We start from the raw sequence: 20,191 nt of genomic DNA on the forward strand, positions 1-20,191 counted from the left end.
GAAGCGGGTGGTGAGAAAGGTACAGAGGGCAGGGTTTGGGGGCTGGGAAGGAAAGGGAAAAGATTAGGGTTTGGGGATGATGAAAGGGCTTTCTACGGGTAAGGATGGCAAAGGGTGGCAGTGACGGAAAGTCAGGCAACCTGTCCTGTCCGTCTTTTTGTATCGTGAATTGGAAAGACTGCAAGGGGGAGGGGAGTTGCTTGCGCCCTAAAGGAGGAGTTATTCAGATTCATTGCAGTGGGCGGCGGCTGCAAAACGCACCATTCTTCTTGTTTTGGCTCTGCAAAGCAGCCTTTTCAAGGGTTGGCTTGGGTGACAAAATGTCTTGTGTAGGCGTGGGTTTGTCTCCCTCTCGCTCTCTCTCCCTAAGATGTGTCCGGCATAGGCCAGGGTGCCACTCGAGGCCCAAACCAATTCTGGTTATCGCTTCTCGGCCTTTTGGCTAAGATCAAGTGTAGTATCTGTTCTTATCAGTTTCTCGGCCTTTTGGCTAAGATCAAGTGTAGTGTTGTTCGAAGAGGTGGTTTAAGCTCCAGGCCACCTTAGTACAATGATACAATGCACACTGGAAGGTTGCGCTTGCTAGTACTCTGGGTGGATAGTATATTCATCTAGAGGAAAACATGGCCCTACCAGGATTGAGGCTATTAGACTGAGTAAGGGTGGGGGGCTATGGTACAACGTGCCCCAGGACTGACGACCCTGGAGTGAGTCTGAGCTTGCTGGCTTGGGACCCCGGCAAGCCTTGGGCTCTGTAGCACACCGTACCTTGCCTTTTCATACTTTTTGAGCATATTACCCTATCCCGGCCTTCTGGCTAGGAAGGGAAATTTTTATAATCCCGGTCGGAGGTCTGGTCAGCTTTGGGCTGAGAAACTAACACCCGGTTGGAGGTCTGGGTCAGCTTCGGCTGAGAAACCAACACCCGGTTGGAGGTCTGGGTCAGCTTCGGCTGAGAAACCAACACCCGGTTGGAGGTCCGGTTAGCCTTGGGCTGAGAAACCAACACCGGTTGACGGTCCGGGCAGTTTCGGCTGCGAAACCAACAACTAGTAGCTCTCTACTCCACTTGGGTAAGATGCCTGGGTGGACGCTGGGAGCAACGACAAGGCTCAACCAGGCTTCGGCTTGGGAGAGCACCGAAGATCCCTGACCCTTGCTGTGGCCTTCTGGCTCGGAGGGACGGGGTTGATTTTTGGGGACCCTCTCCTCACGGTGGGGTCCACACGAATCCTAGCCTTTGCACTGTTTTTGGTGTGACTTCGGTCATGCATTTTTTGTGGTGCTTTGGAAAGCTTCATTAAATCAAAATCTGTTCTTATCAGTTTAATATCTGATACGTCCCCTATCTGGGGACCATATATTAAATGGATTTTTAGAACAGGGAGATGGAAAAAGAGCTTGCTCTGTCCACTCCACGCATTGACCTGGTATTGCAGTACCTCCAGGAACGGTGCACCCCTTCTTAACCCAGTTTCCAAAAGCAGAACTCAATTCACCTGATTCATATTAGCCCGATTTAATGAATTGGAAGAAAGCATACGTCTTCATATGCACCTCAATTTGGCCCATTCACTTTTCACACTTCCTCCTTTTGTTTTTTATCTTTCACACTTTTGACTTTCTTTATTCATCCAAATAGCAAACTCATCACCACTCAACCTGACCAACTCGGCTATGTCCCCGTGCTGCAGTTCTCTGTCTTATCTAGATCATTTGCAATTGAATGGAATAGATCCCTTTTGGACAAAGTGGATTCACCTGCTGCTGCAGTGACCACAGGTGTGATAACATCTAGAATTGGCATCTGGTGCGATCTCTCCGCTTCCACTCCAAAGAAAGTTACCTGTTTATTCCTATCATGCATTGGTTTTTGGGGTTTTCTTTGAGTAATGATGATCTCTTTAGTAGTCTGTTGGCGCCCTCTCCTGGAGGAATAGTTTGCTTGCTCTTGGACATTCTAAAAGAGAGGTCATGATAGACATTGAGCTTCTGAGCTCAATTGGGGACAGTCATGGGTGATGAATGTTTGCAACCTACTGCGAAGCCTCATACCGCAATATAAGGAACGTCAAATACTAAGAAAGGGCGGCCTATGAAAGAATTACTACTTTCAATAAGTACACTTAAACGGCTAATTGGGAATAGAAAAACTGTAAAAAGCCCTCTGAGAAAGCCCCCCTCTAACCTTTGATAGTAAGCTTTTCTGTAGTCTGCCTGTTGATGTATTTTCCGTTTGAACTGTGCACAACATGAAGAGACGGAACACTGGCGGCTTGTCACAATGCCCCCCGATGACATCACAATAGCGCTGCTGCCTAGAAAACAAGCTGCGCAGAAGAAGTTGTTCTTTGGGTGGGAGGGTGGGCTAGTGGAAGGAGGGGGCAATCTCTTTTTTTCCCGGGTGGTAGGGGGATGACAGGAGAAGGGAAGCGGGTGGTGAGAAAGGTACAGAGGGCAGGGTTTGGGGGCTGGGAAGGAAAGGGAAAAGATTAGGGTTTGGGGATGATGAAAGGGCTTTCTACGGGTAAGGATGGCAAAGGGTGGCAGTGACGGAAAGTCAGGCAACCTGTCCTGTCCGTCTTTTTGTATCGTGAATTGGAAAGACTGCAAGGGGGAGGGGAGTTGCTTGCGCCCTAAAGGAGGAGTTATTCAGATTCATTGCAGTGGGCGGCGGCTGCAAAACGCACCATTCTTCTTGTTTTGGCTCTGCAAAGCAGCCTTTTCAAGGGTTGGCTTGGGTGACAAAATGTCTTGTGTAGGCGTGGGTTTGTCTCCCTCTCGCTCTCTCTCCCTAAGATGTGTCCGGCATAGGCCAGGGTGCCACTCGAGGCCCAAACCAATTCTGGTTATCGCTTCTCGGCCTTTTGGCTAAGATCAAGTGTAGTATCTGTTCTTATCAGTTTCTCGGCCTTTTGGCTAAGATCAAGTGTAGTGTTGTTCGAAGAGGTGGTTTAAGCTCCAGGCCACCTTAGTACAATGATACAATGCACACTGGAAGGTTGCGCTTGCTAGTACTCTGGGTGGATAGTATATTCATCTAGAGGAAAACATGGCCCTACCAGGATCGAGGCTATTAGACTGAGTAAGGGTGGGGGGCTATGGTACAACGTGCCCCAGGACTGACGACCCTGGAGTGAGTCTGAGCTTGCTGGCTTGGGACCCCGGCAAGCCTTGGGCTCTGTAGCACACCGTACCTTGCCTTTTCATACTTTTTGAGCATATTACCCTATCCCGGCCTTCTGGCTAGGAAGGGAAATTTTTATAATCCCGGTCGGAGGTCTGGTCAGCTTTGGGCTGAGAAACTAACACCCGGTTGGAGGTCTGGGTCAGCTTCGGCTGAGAAACCAACACCCGGTTGGAGGTCTGGGTCAGCTTCGGCTGAGAAACCAACACCCGGTTGGAGGTCCGGTTAGCCTTGGGCTGAGAAACCAACACCGGTTGACGGTCCGGGCAGTTTCGGCTGCGAAACCAACAACTAGTAGCTCTCTACTCCACTTGGGTAAGATGCCTGGGTGGACGCTGGGAGCAACGACAAGGCTCAACCAGGCTTCGGCTTGGGAGAGCACCGAAGATCCCTGACCCTTGCTGTGGCCTTCTGGCTCGGAGGGACGGGGTTGATTTTTGGGGACCCTCTCCTCACGGTGGGGTCCACACGAATCCTAGCCTTTGCACTGTTTTTGGTGTGACTTCGGTCATGCATTTTTTGTGGTGCTTTGGAAAGCTTCATTAAATCAAAATCTGTTCTTATCAGTTTAATATCTGATACGTCCCCTATCTGGGGACCATATATTAAATGGATTTTTAGAACAGGGAGATGGAAAAAGAGCTTGCTCTGTCCACTCCACGCATTGACCTGGTATTGCAGTACCTCCAGGAACGGTGCACCCCTTCTTAACCCAGTTTCCAAAAGCAGAACTCAATTCACCTGATTCATATTAGCCCGATTTAATGAATTGGAAGAAAGCATACGTCTTCATATGCACCTCAATTTGGCCCATTCACTTTTCACACTTCCTCCTTTTGTTTTTTATCTTTCACACTTTTGACTTTCTTTATTCATCCAAATAGCAAACTCATCACCACTCAACCTGACCAACTCGGCTATGTCCCCGTGCTGCAGTTCTCTGTCTTATCTAGATCATTTGCAATTGAATGGAATAGATCCCTTTTGGACAAAGTGGATTCACCTGCTGCTGCAGTGACCACAGGTGTGATAACATCTAGAATTGGCATCTGGTGCGATCTCTCCGCTTCCACTCCAAAGAAAGTTACCTGTTTATTCCTATCATGCATTGGTTTTTGGGGTTTTCTTTGAGTAATGATGATCTCTTTAGTAGTCTGTTGGCGCCCTCTCCTGGAGGAATAGTTTGCTTGCTCTTGGACATTCTAAAAGAGAGGTCATGATAGACATTGAGCTTCTGAGCTCAATTGGGGACAGTCATGGGTGATGAATGTTTGCAACCTACTGCGAAGCCTCATACCGCAATATAAGGAACGTCAAATACTAAGAAAGGGCGGCCTATGAAAGAATTACTACTTTCAATAAGTACACTTAAACGGCTAATTGGGAATAGAAAAACTGTAAAAAGCCCTCTGAGAAAGCCCCCCTCTAACCTTTGATAGTAAGCTTTTCTGTAGTCTGCCTGTTGATGTATTTTCCGTTTGAACTGTGCACAACATGAAGAGACGGAACACTGGCGGCTTGTCACAATGCCCCCCGATGACATCACAATAGCGCTGCTGCCTAGAAAACAAGCTGCGCAGAAGAAGTTGTTCTTTGGGTGGGAGGGTGGGCTAGTGGAAGGAGGGGGCAATCTCTTTTTTTCCCGGGTGGTAGGGGGATGACAGGAGAAGGGAAGCGGGTGGTGAGAAAGGTACAGAGGGCAGGGTTTGGGGGCTGGGAAGGAAAGGGAAAAGATTAGGGTTTGGGGATGATGAAAGGGCTTTCTACGGGTAAGGATGGCAAAGGGTGGCAGTGACGGAAAGTCAGGCAACCTGTCCTGTCCGTCTTTTTGTATCGTGAATTGGAAAGACTGCAAGGGGGAGGGGAGTTGCTTGCGCCCTAAAGGAGGAGTTATTCAGATTCATTGCAGTGGGCGGCGGCTGCAAAACGCACCATTCTTCTTGTTTTGGCTCTGCAAAGCAGCCTTTTCAAGGGTTGGCTTGGGTGACAAAATGTCTTGTGTAGGCGTGGGTTTGTCTCCCTCTCGCTCTCTCTCCCTAAGATGTGTCCGGCATAGGCCAGGGTGCCACTCGAGGCCCAAACCAATTCTGGTTATCGCTTCTCGGCCTTTTGGCTAAGATCAAGTGTAGTATCTGTTCTTATCAGTTTCTCGGCCTTTTGGCTAAGATCAAGTGTAGTGTTGTTCGAAGAGGTGGTTTAAGCTCCAGGCCACCTTAGTACAATGATACAATGCACACTGGAAGGTTGCGCTTGCTAGTACTCTGGTTGGATAGTATATTCATCTAGAGGAAAACATGGCCCTACCAGGATCGAGGCTATTAGACTGAGTAAGGGTGGGGGGCTATGGTACAACGTGCCCCAGGACTGACGACCCTGGAGTGAGTCTGAGCTTGCTGGCTTGGGACCCCGGCAAGCCTTGGGCTCTGTAGCACACCGTACCTTGCCTTTTCATACTTTTTGAGCATATTACCCTATCCCGGCCTTCTGGCTAGGAAGGGAAATTTTTATAATCCCGGTCGGAGGTCTGGTCAGCTTTGGGCTGAGAAACTAACACCCGGTTGGAGGTCTGGGTCAGCTTCGGCTGAGAAACCAACACCCGGTTGGAGGTCTGGGTCAGCTTCGGCTGAGAAACCAACACCCGGTTGGAGGTCCGGTTAGCCTTGGGCTGAGAAACCAACACCGGTTGACGGTCCGGGCAGTTTCGGCTGCGAAACCAACAACTAGTAGCTCTCTACTCCACTTGGGTAAGATGCCTGGGTGGACGCTGGGAGCAACGACAAGGCTCAACCAGGCTTCGGCTTGGGAGAGCACCGAAGATCCCTGACCCTTGCTGTGGCCTTCTGGCTCGGAGGGACGGGGTTGATTTTTGGGGACCCTCTCCTCACGGTGGGGTCCACACGAATCCTAGCCTTTGCACTGTTTTTGGTGTGACTTCGGTCATGCATTTTTTGTGGTGCTTTGGAAAGCTTCATTAAATCAAAATCTGTTCTTATCAGTTTAATATCTGATACGTCCCCTATCTGGGGACCATATATTAAATGGATTTTTAGAACAGGGAGATGGAAAAAGAGCTTGCTCTGTCCACTCCACGCATTGACCTGGTATTGCAGTACCTCCAGGAACGGTGCACCCCTTCTTAACCCAGTTTCCAAAAGCAGAACTCAATTCACCTGATTCATATTAGCCCGATTTAATGAATTGGAAGAAAGCATACGTCTTCATATGCACCTCAATTTGGCCCATTCACTTTTCACACTTCCTCCTTTTGTTTTTTATCTTTCACACTTTTGACTTTCTTTATTCATCCAAATAGCAAACTCATCACCACTCAACCTGACCAACTCGGCTATGTCCCCGTGCTGCAGTTCTCTGTCTTATCTAGATCATTTGCAATTGAATGGAATAGATCCCTTTTGGACAAAGTGGATTCACCTGCTGCTGCAGTGACCACAGGTGTGATAACATCTAGAATTGGCATCTGGTGCGATCTCTCCGCTTCCACTCCAAAGAAAGTTACCTGTTTATTCCTATCATGCATTGGTTTTTGGGGTTTTCTTTGAGTAATGATGATCTCTTTAGTAGTCTGTTGGCGCCCTCTCCTGGAGGAATAGTTTGCTTGCTCTTGGACATTCTAAAAGAGAGGTCATGATAGACATTGAGCTTCTGAGCTCAATTGGGGACAGTCATGGGTGATGAATGTTTGCAACCTACTGCGAAGCCTCATACCGCAATATAAGGAACGTCAAATACTAAGAAAGGGCGGCCTATGAAAGAATTACTACTTTCAATAAGTACACTTAAACGGCTAATTGGGAATAGAAAAACTGTAAAAAGCCCTCTGAGAAAGCCCCCCTCTAACCTTTGATAGTAAGCTTTTCTGTAGTCTGCCTGTTGATGTATTTTCCGTTTGAACTGTGCACAACATGAAGAGACGGAACACTGGCGGCTTGTCACAATGCCCCCCGATGACATCACAATAGCGCTGCTGCCTAGAAAACAAGCTGCGCAGAAGAAGTTGTTCTTTGGGTGGGAGGGTGGGCTAGTGGAAGGAGGGGGCAATCTCTTTTTTTCCCGGGTGGTAGGGGGATGACAGGAGAAGGGAAGCGGGTGGTGAGAAAGGTACAGAGGGCAGGGTTTGGGGGCTGGGAAGGAAAGGGAAAAGATTAGGGTTTGGGGATGATGAAAGGGCTTTCTACGGGTAAGGATGGCAAAGGGTGGCAGTGACGGAAAGTCAGGCAACCTGTCCTGTCCGTCTTTTTGTATCGTGAATTGGAAAGACTGCAAGGGGGAGGGGAGTTGCTTGCGCCCTAAAGGAGGAGTTATTCAGATTCATTGCAGTGGGCGGCGGCTGCAAAACGCACCATTCTTCTTGTTTTGGCTCTGCAAAGCAGCCTTTTCAAGGGTTGGCTTGGGTGACAAAATGTCTTGTGTAGGCGTGGGTTTGTCTCCCTCTCGCTCTCTCTCCCTAAGATGTGTCCGGCATAGGCCAGGGTGCCACTCGAGGCCCAAACCAATTCTGGTTATCGCTTCTCGGCCTTTTGGCTAAGATCAAGTGTAGTATCTGTTCTTATCAGTTTCTCGGCCTTTTGGCTAAGATCAAGTGTAGTGTTGTTCGAAGAGGTGGTTTAAGCTCCAGGCCACCTTAGTACAATGATACAATGCACACTGGAAGGTTGCGCTTGCTAGTACTCTGGGTGGATAGTATATTCATCTAGAGGAAAACATGGCCCTACCAGGATCGAGGCTATTAGACTGAGTAAGGGTGGGGGGCTATGGTACAACGTGCCCCAGGACTGACGACCCTGGAGTGAGTCTGAGCTTGCTGGCTTGGGACCCCGGCAAGCCTTGGGCTCTGTAGCACACCGTACCTTGCCTTTTCATACTTTTTGAGCATATTACCCTATCCCGGCCTTCTGGCTAGGAAGGGAAATTTTTATAATCCCGGTCGGAGGTCTGGTCAGCTTTGGGCTGAGAAACTAACACCCGGTTGGAGGTCTGGGTCAGCTTCGGCTGAGAAACCAACACCCGGTTGGAGGTCTGGGTCAGCTTCGGCTGAGAAACCAACACCCGGTTGGAGGTCCGGTTAGCCTTGGGCTGAGAAACCAACACCGGTTGACGGTCCGGGCAGTTTCGGCTGCGAAACCAACAACTAGTAGCTCTCTACTCCACTTGGGTAAGATGCCTGGGTGGACGCTGGGAGCAACGACAAGGCTCAACCAGGCTTCGGCTTGGGAGAGCACCGAAGATCCCTGACCCTTGCTGTGGCCTTCTGGCTCGGAGGGACGGGGTTGATTTTTGGGGACCCTCTCCTCACGGTGGGGTCCACACGAATCCTAGCCTTTGCACTGTTTTTGGTGTGACTTCGGTCATGCATTTTTTGTGGTGCTTTGGAAAGCTTCATTAAATCAAAATCTGTTCTTATCAGTTTAATATCTGATACGTCCCCTATCTGGGGACCATATATTAAATGGATTTTTAGAACAGGGAGATGGAAAAAGAGCTTGCTCTGTCCACTCCACGCATTGACCTGGTATTGCAGTACCTCCAGGAACGGTGCACCCCTTCTTAACCCAGTTTCCAAAAGCAGAACTCAATTCACCTGATTCATATTAGCCCGATTTAATGAATTGGAAGAAAGCATACGTCTTCATATGCACCTCAATTTGGCCCATTCACTTTTCACACTTCCTCCTTTTGTTTTTTATCTTTCACACTTTTGACTTTCTTTATTCATCCAAATAGCAAACTCATCACCACTCAACCTGACCAACTCGGCTATGTCCCCGTGCTGCAGTTCTCTGTCTTATCTAGATCATTTGCAATTGAATGGAATAGATCCCTTTTGGACAAAGTGGATTCACCTGCTGCTGCAGTGACCACAGGTGTGATAACATCTAGAATTGGCATCTGGTGCGATCTCTCCGCTTCCACTCCAAAGAAAGTTACCTGTTTATTCCTATCATGCATTGGTTTTTGGGGTTTTCTTTGAGTAATGATGATCTCTTTAGTAGTCTGTTGGCGCCCTCTCCTGGAGGAATAGTTTGCTTGCTCTTGGACATTCTAAAAGAGAGGTCATGATAGACATTGAGCTTCTGAGCTCAATTGGGGACAGTCATGGGTGATGAATGTTTGCAACCTACTGCGAAGCCTCATACCGCAATATAAGGAACGTCAAATACTAAGAAAGGGCGGCCTATGAAAGAATTACTACTTTCAATAAGTACACTTAAACGGCTAATTGGGAATAGAAAAACTGTAAAAAGCCCTCTGAGAAAGCCCCCCTCTAACCTTTGATAGTAAGCTTTTCTGTAGTCTGCCTGTTGATGTATTTTCCGTTTGAACTGTGCACAACATGAAGAGACGGAACACTGGCGGCTTGTCACAATGCCCCCCGATGACATCACAATAGCGCTGCTGCCTAGAAAACAAGCTGCGCAGAAGAAGTTGTTCTTTGGGTGGGAGGGTGGGCTAGTGGAAGGAGGGGGCAATCTCTTTTTTTCCCGGGTGGTAGGGGGATGACAGGAGAAGGGAAGCGGGTGGTGAGAAAGGTACAGAGGGCAGGGTTTGGGGGCTGGGAAGGAAAGGGAAAAGATTAGGGTTTGGGGATGATGAAAGGGCTTTCTACGGGTAAGGATGGCAAAGGGTGGCAGTGACGGAAAGTCAGGCAACCTGTCCTGTCCGTCTTTTTGTATCGTGAATTGGAAAGACTGCAAGGGGGAGGGGAGTTGCTTGCGCCCTAAAGGAGGAGTTATTCAGATTCATTGCAGTGGGCGGCGGCTGCAAAACGCACCATTCTTCTTGTTTTGGCTCTGCAAAGCAGCCTTTTCAAGGGTTGGCTTGGGTGACAAAATGTCTTGTGTAGGCGTGGGTTTGTCTCCCTCTCGCTCTCTCTCCCTAAGATGTGTCCGGCATAGGCCAGGGTGCCACTCGAGGCCCAAACCAATTCTGGTTATCGCTTCTCGGCCTTTTGGCTAAGATCAAGTGTAGTATCTGTTCTTATCAGTTTCTCGGCCTTTTGGCTAAGATCAAGTGTAGTGTTGTTCGAAGAGGTGGTTTAAGCTCCAGGCCACCTTAGTACAATGATACAATGCACACTGGAAGGTTGCGCTTGCTAGTACTCTGGGTGGATAGTATATTCATCTAGAGGAAAACATGGCCCTACCAGGATCGAGGCTATTAGACTGAGTAAGGGTGGGGGGCTATGGTACAACGTGCCCCAGGACTGACGACCCTGGAGTGAGTCTGAGCTTGCTGGCTTGGGACCCCGGCAAGCCTTGGGCTCTGTAGCACACCGTACCTTGCCTTTTCATACTTTTTGAGCATATTACCCTATCCCGGCCTTCTGGCTAGGAAGGGAAATTTTTATAATCCCGGTCGGAGGTCTGGTCAGCTTTGGGCTGAGAAACTAACACCCGGTTGGAGGTCTGGGTCAGCTTCGGCTGAGAAACCAACACCCGGTTGGAGGTCTGGGTCAGCTTCGGCTGAGAAACCAACACCCGGTTGGAGGTCCGGTTAGCCTTGGGCTGAGAAACCAACACCGGTTGACGGTCCGGGCAGTTTCGGCTGCGAAACCAACAACTAGTAGCTCTCTACTCCACTTGGGTAAGATGCCTGGGTGGACGCTGGGAGCAACGACAAGGCTCAACCAGGCTTCGGCTTGGGAGAGCACCGAAGATCCCTGACCCTTGCTGTGGCCTTCTGGCTCGGAGGGACGGGGTTGATTTTTGGGGACCCTCTCCTCACGGTGGGGTCCACACGAATCCTAGCCTTTGCACTGTTTTTGGTGTGACTTCGGTCATGCATTTTTTGTGGTGCTTTGGAAAGCTTCATTAAATCAAAATCTGTTCTTATCAGTTTAATATCTGATACGTCCCCTATCTGGGGACCATATATTAAATGGATTTTTAGAACAGGGAGATGGAAAAAGAGCTTGCTCTGTCCACTCCACGCATTGACCTGGTATTGCAGTACCTCCAGGAACGGTGCACCCCTTCTTAACCCAGTTTCCAAAAGCAGAACTCAATTCACCTGATTCATATTAGCCCGATTTAATGAATTGGAAGAAAGCATACGTCTTCATATGCACCTCAATTTGGCCCATTCACTTTTCACACTTCCTCCTTTTGTTTTTTATCTTTCACACTTTTGACTTTCTTTATTCATCCAAATAGCAAACTCATCACCACTCAACCTGACCAACTCGGCTATGTCCCCGTGCTGCAGTTCTCTGTCTTATCTAGATCATTTGCAATTGAATGGAATAGATCCCTTTTGGACAAAGTGGATTCACCTGCTGCTGCAGTGACCACAGGTGTGATAACATCTAGAATTGGCATCTGGTGCGATCTCTCCGCTTCCACTCCAAAGAAAGTTACCTGTTTATTCCTATCATGCATTGGTTTTTGGGGTTTTCTTTGAGTAATGATGATCTCTTTAGTAGTCTGTTGGCGCCCTCTCCTGGAGGAATAGTTTGCTTGCTCTTGGACATTCTAAAAGAGAGGTCATGATAGACATTGAGCTTCTGAGCTCAATTGGGGACAGTCATGGGTGATGAATGTTTGCAACCTACTGCGAAGCCTCATACCGCAATATAAGGAACGTCAAATACTAAGAAAGGGCGGCCTATGAAAGAATTACTACTTTCAATAAGTACACTTAAACGGCTAATTGGGAATAGAAAAACTGTAAAAAGCCCTCTGAGAAAGCCCCCCTCTAACCTTTGATAGTAAGCTTTTCTGTAGTCTGCCTGTTGATGTATTTTCCGTTTGAACTGTGCACAACATGAAGAGACGGAACACTGGCGGCTTGTCACAATGCCCCCCGATGACATCACAATAGCGCTGCTGCCTAGAAAACAAGCTGCGCAGAAGAAGTTGTTCTTTGGGTGGGAGGGTGGGCTAGTGGAAGGAGGGGGCAATCTCTTTTTTTCCCGGGTGGTAGGGGGATGACAGGAGAAGGGAAGCGGGTGGTGAGAAAGGTACAGAGGGCAGGGTTTGGGGGCTGGGAAGGAAAGGGAAAAGATTAGGGTTTGGGGATGATGAAAGGGCTTTCTACGGGTAAGGATGGCAAAGGGTGGCAGTGACGGAAAGTCAGGCAACCTGTCCTGTCCGTCTTTTTGTATCGTGAATTGGAAAGACTGCAAGGGGGAGGGGAGTTGCTTGCGCCCTAAAGGAGGAGTTATTCAGATTCATTGCAGTGGGCGGCGGCTGCAAAACGCACCATTCTTCTTGTTTTGGCTCTGCAAAGCAGCCTTTTCAAGGGTTGGCTTGGGTGACAAAATGTCTTGTGTAGGCGTGGGTTTGTCTCCCTCTCGCTCTCTCTCCCTAAGATGTGTCCGGCATAGGCCAGGGTGCCACTCGAGGCCCAAACCAATTCTGGTTATCGCTTCTCGGCCTTTTGGCTAAGATCAAGTGTAGTATCTGTTCTTATCAGTTTCTCGGCCTTTTGGCTAAGATCAAGTGTAGTGTTGTTCGAAGAGGTGGTTTAAGCTCCAGGCCACCTTAGTACAATGATACAATGCACACTGGAAGGTTGCGCTTGCTAGTACTCTGGGTGGATAGTATATTCATCTAGAGGAAAACATGGCCCTACCAGGATCGAGGCTATTAGACTGAGTAAGGGTGGGGGGCTATGGTACAACGTGCCCCAGGACTGACGACCCTGGAGTGAGTCTGAGCTTGCTGGCTTGGGACCCCGGCAAGCCTTGGGCTCTGTAGCACACCGTACCTTGCCTTTTCATACTTTTTGAGCATATTACCCTATCCCGGCCTTCTGGCTAGGAAGGGAAATTTTTATAATCCCGGTCGGAGGTCTGGTCAGCTTTGGGCTGAGAAACTAACACCCGGTTGGAGGTCTGGGTCAGCTTCGGCTGAGAAACCAACACCCGGTTGGAGGTCTGGGTCAGCTTCGGCTGAGAAACCAACACCCGGTTGGAGGTCCGGTTAGCCTTGGGCTGAGAAACCAACACCGGTTGACGGTCCGGGCAGTTTCGGCTGCGAAACCAACAACTAGTAGCTCTCTACTCCACTTGGGTAAGATGCCTGGGTGGACGCTGGGAGCAACGACAAGGCTCAACCAGGCTTCGGCTTGGGAGAGCACCGAAGATCCCTGACCCTTGCTGTGGCCTTCTGGCTCGGAGGGACGGGGTTGATTTTTGGGGACCCTCTCCTCACGGTGGGGTCCACACGAATCCTAGCCTTTGCACTGTTTTTGGTGTGACTTCGGTCATGCATTTTTTGTGGTGCTTTGGAAAGCTTCATTAAATCAAAATCTGTTCTTATCAGTTTAATATCTGATACGTCCCCTATCTGGGGACCATATATTAAATGGATTTTTAGAACAGGGAGATGGAAAAAGAGCTTGCTCTGTCCACTCCACGCATTGACCTGGTATTGCAGTACCTCCAGGAACGGTGCACCCCTTCTTAACCCAGTTTCCAAAAGCAGAACTCAATTCACCTGATTCATATTAGCCCGATTTAATGAATTGGAAGAAAGCATACGTCTTCATATGCACCTCAATTTGGCCCATTCACTTTTCACACTTCCTCCTTTTGTTTTTTATCTTTCACACTTTTGACTTTCTTTATTCATCCAAATAGCAAACTCATCACCACTCAACCTGACCAACTCGGCTATGTCCCCGTGCTGCAGTTCTCTGTCTTATCTAGATCATTTGCAATTGAATGGAATAGATCCCTTTTGGACAAAGTGGATTCACCTGCTGCTGCAGTGACCACAGGTGTGATAACATCTAGAATTGGCATCTGGTGCGATCTCTCCGCTTCCACTCCAAAGAAAGTTACCTGTTTATTCCTATCATGCATTGGTTTTTGGGGTTTTCTTTGAGTAATGATGATCTCTTTAGTAGTCTGTTGGCGCCCTCTCCTGGAGGAATAGTTTGCTTGCTCTTGGACATTCTAAAAGAGAGGTCATGATAGACATTGAGCTTCTGAGCTCAATTGGGGACAGTCATGGGTGATGAATGTTTGCAACCTACTGCGAAGCCTCATACCGCAATATAAGGAACGTCAAATACTAAGAAAGGGCGGCCTATGAAAGAATTACTACTTTCAATAAGTACACTTAAACGGCTAATTGGGAATAGAAAAACTGTAAAAAGCCCTCTGAGAAAGCCCCCCTCTAACCTTTGATAGTAAGCTTTTCTGTAGTCTGCCTGTTGATGTATTTTCCGTTTGAACTGTGCACAACATGAAGAGACGGAACACTGGCGGCTTGTCACAATGCCCCCCGATGACATCACAATAGCGCTGCTGCCTAGAAAACAAGCTGCGCAGAAGAAGTTGTTCTTTGGGTGGGAGGGTGGGCTAGTGGAAGGAGGGGGCAATCTCTTTTTTTCCCGGGTGGTAGGGGGATGACAGGAGAAGGGAAGCGGGTGGTGAGAAAGGTACAGAGGGCAGGGTTTGGGGGCTGGGAAGGAAAGGGAAAAGATTAGGGTTTGGGGATGATGAAAGGGCTTTCTACGGGTAAGGATGGCAAAGGGTGGCAGTGACGGAAAGTCAGGCAACCTGTCCTGTCCGTCTTTTTGTATCGTGAATTGGAAAGACTGCAAGGGGGAGGGGAGTTGCTTGCGCCCTAAAGGAGGAGTTATTCAGATTCATTGCAGTGGGCGGCGGCTGCAAAACGCACCATTCTTCTTGTTTTGGCTCTGCAAAGCAGCCTTTTCAAGGGTTGGCTTGGGTGACAAAATGTCTTGTGTAGGCGTGGGTTTGTCTCCCTCTCGCTCTCTCTCCCTAAGATGTGTCCGGCATAGGCCAGGGTGCCACTCGAGGCCCAAACCAATTCTGGTTATCGCTTCTCGGCCTTTTGGCTAAGATCAAGTGTAGTATCTGTTCTTATCAGTTTCTCGGCCTTTTGGCTAAGATCAAGTGTAGTGTTGTTCGAAGAGGTGGTTTAAGCTCCAGGCCACCTTAGTACAATGATACAATGCACACTGGAAGGTTGCGCTTGCTAGTACTCTGGGTGGATAGTATATTCATCTAGAGGAAAACATGGCCCTACCAGGATCGAGGCTATTAGACTGAGTAAGGGTGGGGGGCTATGGTACAACGTGCCCCAGGACTGACGACCCTGGAGTGAGTCTGAGCTTGCTGGCTTGGGACCCCGGCAAGCCTTGGGCTCTGTAGCACACCGTACCTTGCCTTTTCATACTTTTTGAGCATATTACCCTATCCCGGCCTTCTGGCTAGGAAGGGAAATTTTTATAATCCCGGTCGGAGGTCTGGTCAGCTTTGGGCTGAGAAACTAACACCCGGTTGGAGGTCTGGGTCAGCTTCGGCTGAGAAACCAACACCCGGTTGGAGGTCTGGGTCAGCTTCGGCTGAGAAACCAACACCCGGTTGGAGGTCCGGTTAGCCTTGGGCTGAGAAACCAACACCGGTTGACGGTCCGGGCAGTTTCGGCTGCGAAACCAACAACTAGTAGCTCTCTACTCCACTTGGGTAAGATGCCTGGGTGGACGCTGGGAGCAACGACAAGGCTCAACCAGGCTTCGGCTTGGGAGAGCACCGAAGATCCCTGACCCTTGCTGTGGCCTTCTGGCTCGGAGGGACGGGGTTGATTTTTGGGGACCCTCTCCTCACGGTGGGGTCCACACGAATCCTAGCCTTTGCACTGTTTTTGGTGTGACTTCGGTCATGCATTTTTTGTGGTGCTTTGGAAAGCTTCATTAAATCAAAATCTGTTCTTATCAGTTTAATATCTGATACGTCCCCTATCTGGGGACCATATATTAAATGGATTTTTAGAACAGGGAGATGGAAAAAGAGCTTGCTCTGTCCACTCCACGCATTGACCTGGTATTGCAGTACCTCCAGGAACGGTGCACCCCTTCTTAACCCAGTTTCCAAAAGCAGAACTCAATTCACCTGATTCATATTAGCCCGATTTAATGAATTGGAAGAAAGCATACGTCTTCATATGCACCTCAATTTGGCCCATTCACTTTTCACACTTCCTCCTTTTGTTTTTTATCTTTCACACTTTTGACTTTCTTTATTCATCCAAATAGCAAACTCATCACCACTCAACCTGACCAACTCGGCTATGTCCCCGTGCTGCAGTTCTCTGTCTTATCTAGATCATTTGCAATTGAATGGAATAGATCCCTTTTGGACAAAGTGGATTCACCTGCTGCTGCAGTGACCACAGGTGTGATAACATCTAGAATTGGCATCTGGTGCGATCTCTCCGCTTCCACTCCAAAGAAAGTTACCTGTTTATTCCTATCATGCATTGGTTTTTGGGGTTTTCTTTGAGTAATGATGATCTCTTTAGTAGTCTGTTGGCGCCCTCTCCTGGAGGAATAGTTTGCTTGCTCTTGGACATTCTAAAAGAGAGGTCATGATAGACATTGAGCTTCTGAGCTCAATTGGGGACAGTCATGGGTGATGAATGTTTGCAACCTACTGCGAAGCCTCATACCGCAATATAAGGAACGTCAAATACTAAGAAAGGGCGGCCTATGAAAGAATTACTACTTTCAATAAGTACACTTAAACGGCTAATTGGGAATAGAAAAACTGTAAAAAGCCCTCTGAGAAAGCCCCCCTCTAACCTTTGATAGTAAGCTTTTCTGTAGTCTGCCTGTTGATGTATTTTCCGTTTGAACTGTGCACAACATGAAGAGACGGAACACTGGCGGCTTGTCACAATGCCCCCCGATGACATCACAATAGCGCTGCTGCCTAGAAAACAAGCTGCGCAGAAGAAGTTGTTCTTTGGGTGGGAGGGTGGGCTAGTGGAAGGAGGGGGCAATCTCTTTTTTTCCCGGGTGGTAGGGGGATGACAGGAGAAGGGAAGCGGGTGGTGAGAAAGGTACAGAGGGCAGGGTTTGGGGGCTGGGAAGGAAAGGGAAAAGATTAGGGTTTGGGGATGATGAAAGGGCTTTCTACGGGTAAGGATGGCAAAGGGTGGCAGTGACGGAAAGTCAGGCAACCTGTCCTGTCCGTCTTTTTGTATCGTGAATTGGAAAGACTGCAAGGGGGAGGGGAGTTGCTTGCGCCCTAAAGGAGGAGTTATTCAGATTCATTGCAGTGGGCGGCGGCTGCAAAACGCACCATTCTTCTTGTTTTGGCTCTGCAAAGCAGCCTTTTCAAGGGTTGGCTTGGGTGACAAAATGTCTTGTGTAGGCGTGGGTTTGTCTCCCTCTCGCTCTCTCTCCCTAAGATGTGTCCGGCATAGGCCAGGGTGCCACTCGAGGCCCAAACCAATTCTGGTTATCGCTTCTCGGCCTTTTGGCTAAGATCAAGTGTAGTATCTGTTCTTATCAGTTTCTCGGCCTTTTGGCTAAGATCAAGTGTAGTGTTGTTCGAAGAGGTGGTTTAAGCTCCAGGCCACCTTAGTACAATGATACAATGCACACTGGAAGGTTGCGCTTGCTAGTACTCTGGGTGGATAGTATATTCATCTAGAGGAAAACATGGCCCTACCAGGATCGAGGCTATTAGACTGAGTAAGGGTGGGGGGCTATGGTACAACGTGCCCCAGGACTGACGACCCTGGAGTGAGTCTGAGCTTGCTGGCTTGGGACCCCGGCAAGCCTTGGGCTCTGTAGCACACCGTACCTTGCCTTTTCATACTTTTTGAGCATATTACCCTATCCCGGCCTTCTGGCTAGGAAGGGAAATTTTTATAATCCCGGTCGGAGGTCTGGTCAGCTTTGGGCTGAGAAACTAACACCCGGTTGGAGGTCTGGGTCAGCTTCGGCTGAGAAACCAACACCCGGTTGGAGGTCTGGGTCAGCTTCGGCTGAGAAACCAACACCCGGTTGGAGGTCCGGTTAGCCTTGGGCTGAGAAACCAACACCGGTTGACGGTCCGGGCAGTTTCGGCTGCGAAACCAACAACTAGTAGCTCTCTACTCCACTTGGGTAAGATGCCTGGGTGGACGCTGGGAGCAACGACAAGGCTCAACCAGGCTTCGGCTTGGGAGAGCACCGAAGATCCCTGACCCTTGCTGTGGCCTTCTGGCTCGGAGGGACGGGGTTGATTTTTGGGGACCCTCTCCTCACGGTGGGGTCCACACGAATCCTAGCCTTTGCACTGTTTTTGGTGTGACTTCGGTCATGCATTTTTTGTGGTGCTTTGGAAAGCTTCATTAAATCAAAATCTGTTCTTATCAGTTTAATATCTGATACGTCCCCTATCTGGGGACCATATATTAAATGGATTTTTAGAACAGGGAGATGGAAAAAGAGCTTGCTCTGTCCACTCCACGCATTGACCTGGTATTGCAGTACCTCCAGGAACGGTGCACCCCTTCTTAACCCAGTTTCCAAAAGCAGAACTCAATTCACCTGATTCATATTAGCCCGATTTAATGAATTGGAAGAAAGCATACGTCTTCATATGCACCTCAATTTGGCCCATTCACTTTTCACACTTCCTCCTTTTGTTTTTTATCTTTCACACTTTTGACTTTCTTTATTCATCCAAATAGCAAACTCATCACCACTCAACCTGACCAACTCGGCTATGTCCCCGTGCTGCAGTTCTCTGTCTTATCTAGATCATTTGCAATTGAATGGAATAGATCCCTTTTGGACAAAGTGGATTCACCTGCTGCTGCAGTGACCACAGGTGTGATAACATCTAGAATTGGCATCTGGTGCGATCTCTCCGCTTCCACTCCAAAGAAAGTTACCTGTTTATTCCTATCATGCATTGGTTTTTGGGGTTTTCTTTGAGTAATGATGATCTCTTTAGTAGTCTGTTGGCGCCCTCTCCTGGAGGAATAGTTTGCTTGCTCTTGGACATTCTAAAAGAGAGGTCATGATAGACATTGAGCTTCTGAGCTCAATTGGGGACAGTCATGGGTGATGAATGTTTGCAACCTACTGCGAAGCCTCATACCGCAATATAAGGAACGTCAAATACTAAGAAAGGGCGGCCTATGAAAGAATTACTACTTTCAATAAGTACACTTAAACGGCTAATTGGGAATAGAAAAACTGTAAAAAGCCCTCTGAGAAAGCCCCCCTCTAACCTTTGATAGTAAGCTTTTCTGTAGTCTGCCTGTTGATGTATTTTCCGTTTGAACTGTGCACAACATGAAGAGACGGAACACTGGCGGCTTGTCACAATGCCCCCCGATGACATCACAATAGCGCTGCTGCCTAGAAAACAAGCTGCGCAGAAGAAGTTGTTCTTTGGGTGGGAGGGTGGGCTAGTGGAAGGAGGGGGCAATCTCTTTTTTTCCCGGGTGGTAGGGGGATGACAGGAGAAGGGAAGCGGGTGGTGAGAAAGGTACAGAGGGCAGGGTTTGGGGGCTGGGAAGGAAAGGGAAAAGATTAGGGTTTGGGGATGATGAAAGGGCTTTCTACGGGTAAGGATGGCAAAGGGTGGCAGTGACGGAAAGTCAGGCAACCTGTCCTGTCCGTCTTTTTGTATCGTGAATTGGAAAGACTGCAAGGGGGAGGGGAGTTGCTTGCGCCCTAAAGGAGGAGTTATTCAGATTCATTGCAGTGGGCGGCGGCTGCAAAACGCACCATTCTTCTTGTTTTGGCTCTGCAAAGCAGCCTTTTCAAGGGTTGGCTTGGGTGACAAAATGTCTTGTGTAGGCGTGGGTTTGTCTCCCTCTCGCTCTCTCTCCCTAAGATGTGTCCGGCATAGGCCAGGGTGCCACTCGAGGCCCAAACCAATTCTGGTTATCGCTTCTCGGCCTTTTGGCTAAGATCAAGTGTAGTATCTGTTCTTATCAGAACAAACTGAGCTAGCTACACTTGACGAGATACGATCAGGGAGACAAGCTCCGAAGCCCAGCCGAGACCGAAAGAGGGAGATCGGACGGAAGAAGAGCTTGGCAGAAAGAAGCAAGAAGCCGAAGGCTCGGAGAAGACTTGGGGAGACCAGAGGAACTTCGAGGAGGAACACAGCGGGAGAAGACACCCGGAGAAGAATCCAAGATCCAGCTCCGGGAACTCAAGCAGGAACCAGCCATGGCAAGCAAGCCAGAGAAGGCAGCCAAGAAGGCTCAGGACCCAGGG

At 48.8% G+C, this 20,191-nt stretch overlaps 8 non-coding genes and 9 pseudogenes across 8 annotated transcripts; all 17 read left to right on the forward strand.

Moving 5' to 3' along the window:
• Positions 1–422: 422 nt before the first annotated feature.
• Positions 423–587, forward strand: LOC142273855 (U2 spliceosomal RNA; annotated as a pseudogene).
• Positions 588–1,268: 681 nt separating this feature from the next.
• LOC142273806 (U2 spliceosomal RNA) lies at positions 1,269–1,464 on the forward strand. Its single transcript, XR_012738250.1, has one exon. It is a non-coding gene; the product is annotated as a U2 spliceosomal RNA (small nuclear RNA).
• A 1,387-nt stretch (positions 1,465–2,851) lies between these two features.
• LOC142273856 (U2 spliceosomal RNA) lies at positions 2,852–3,016 on the forward strand (annotated as a pseudogene).
• A 681-nt stretch (positions 3,017–3,697) lies between these two features.
• Positions 3,698–3,893, forward strand: LOC142273807 (U2 spliceosomal RNA). The gene has a single exon (XR_012738251.1). It is a non-coding gene; the product is annotated as a U2 spliceosomal RNA (small nuclear RNA).
• Positions 3,894–5,280: 1,387 nt separating this feature from the next.
• Positions 5,281–5,445, forward strand: LOC142273877 (U2 spliceosomal RNA; annotated as a pseudogene).
• Positions 5,446–6,126: 681 nt separating this feature from the next.
• On the forward strand, positions 6,127–6,322 carry LOC142273808 (U2 spliceosomal RNA). Its single transcript, XR_012738252.1, has one exon. It is a non-coding gene; the product is annotated as a U2 spliceosomal RNA (small nuclear RNA).
• Positions 6,323–7,709: 1,387 nt separating this feature from the next.
• On the forward strand, positions 7,710–7,874 carry LOC142273857 (U2 spliceosomal RNA; annotated as a pseudogene).
• Positions 7,875–8,555: 681 nt separating this feature from the next.
• Positions 8,556–8,751, forward strand: LOC142273810 (U2 spliceosomal RNA). The gene has a single exon (XR_012738253.1). It is a non-coding gene; the product is annotated as a U2 spliceosomal RNA (small nuclear RNA).
• A 1,387-nt stretch (positions 8,752–10,138) lies between these two features.
• On the forward strand, positions 10,139–10,303 carry LOC142273858 (U2 spliceosomal RNA; annotated as a pseudogene).
• A 681-nt stretch (positions 10,304–10,984) lies between these two features.
• Positions 10,985–11,180, forward strand: LOC142273811 (U2 spliceosomal RNA). Its single transcript, XR_012738254.1, has one exon. It is a non-coding gene; the product is annotated as a U2 spliceosomal RNA (small nuclear RNA).
• A 1,387-nt stretch (positions 11,181–12,567) lies between these two features.
• LOC142273859 (U2 spliceosomal RNA) lies at positions 12,568–12,732 on the forward strand (annotated as a pseudogene).
• A 681-nt stretch (positions 12,733–13,413) lies between these two features.
• Positions 13,414–13,609, forward strand: LOC142273813 (U2 spliceosomal RNA). Its single transcript, XR_012738256.1, has one exon. It is a non-coding gene; the product is annotated as a U2 spliceosomal RNA (small nuclear RNA).
• Positions 13,610–14,996: 1,387 nt separating this feature from the next.
• LOC142273860 (U2 spliceosomal RNA) lies at positions 14,997–15,161 on the forward strand (annotated as a pseudogene).
• A 681-nt stretch (positions 15,162–15,842) lies between these two features.
• LOC142273814 (U2 spliceosomal RNA) lies at positions 15,843–16,038 on the forward strand. Its single transcript, XR_012738257.1, has one exon. It is a non-coding gene; the product is annotated as a U2 spliceosomal RNA (small nuclear RNA).
• A 1,387-nt stretch (positions 16,039–17,425) lies between these two features.
• On the forward strand, positions 17,426–17,590 carry LOC142273862 (U2 spliceosomal RNA; annotated as a pseudogene).
• A 681-nt stretch (positions 17,591–18,271) lies between these two features.
• LOC142273815 (U2 spliceosomal RNA) lies at positions 18,272–18,467 on the forward strand. Its single transcript, XR_012738258.1, has one exon. It is a non-coding gene; the product is annotated as a U2 spliceosomal RNA (small nuclear RNA).
• A 1,387-nt stretch (positions 18,468–19,854) lies between these two features.
• On the forward strand, positions 19,855–19,958 carry LOC142273879 (U2 spliceosomal RNA; annotated as a pseudogene).
• The last annotated feature ends 233 nt before the right edge of the window (positions 19,959–20,191 follow it).

Source organism: Anomaloglossus baeobatrachus, unplaced genomic scaffold (genome assembly GCF_048569485.1).
Source record: "Anomaloglossus baeobatrachus isolate aAnoBae1 unplaced genomic scaffold, aAnoBae1.hap1 Scaffold_366, whole genome shotgun sequence".
NCBI lineage: Eukaryota > Metazoa > Chordata > Amphibia > Anura > Aromobatidae > Anomaloglossus > Anomaloglossus baeobatrachus.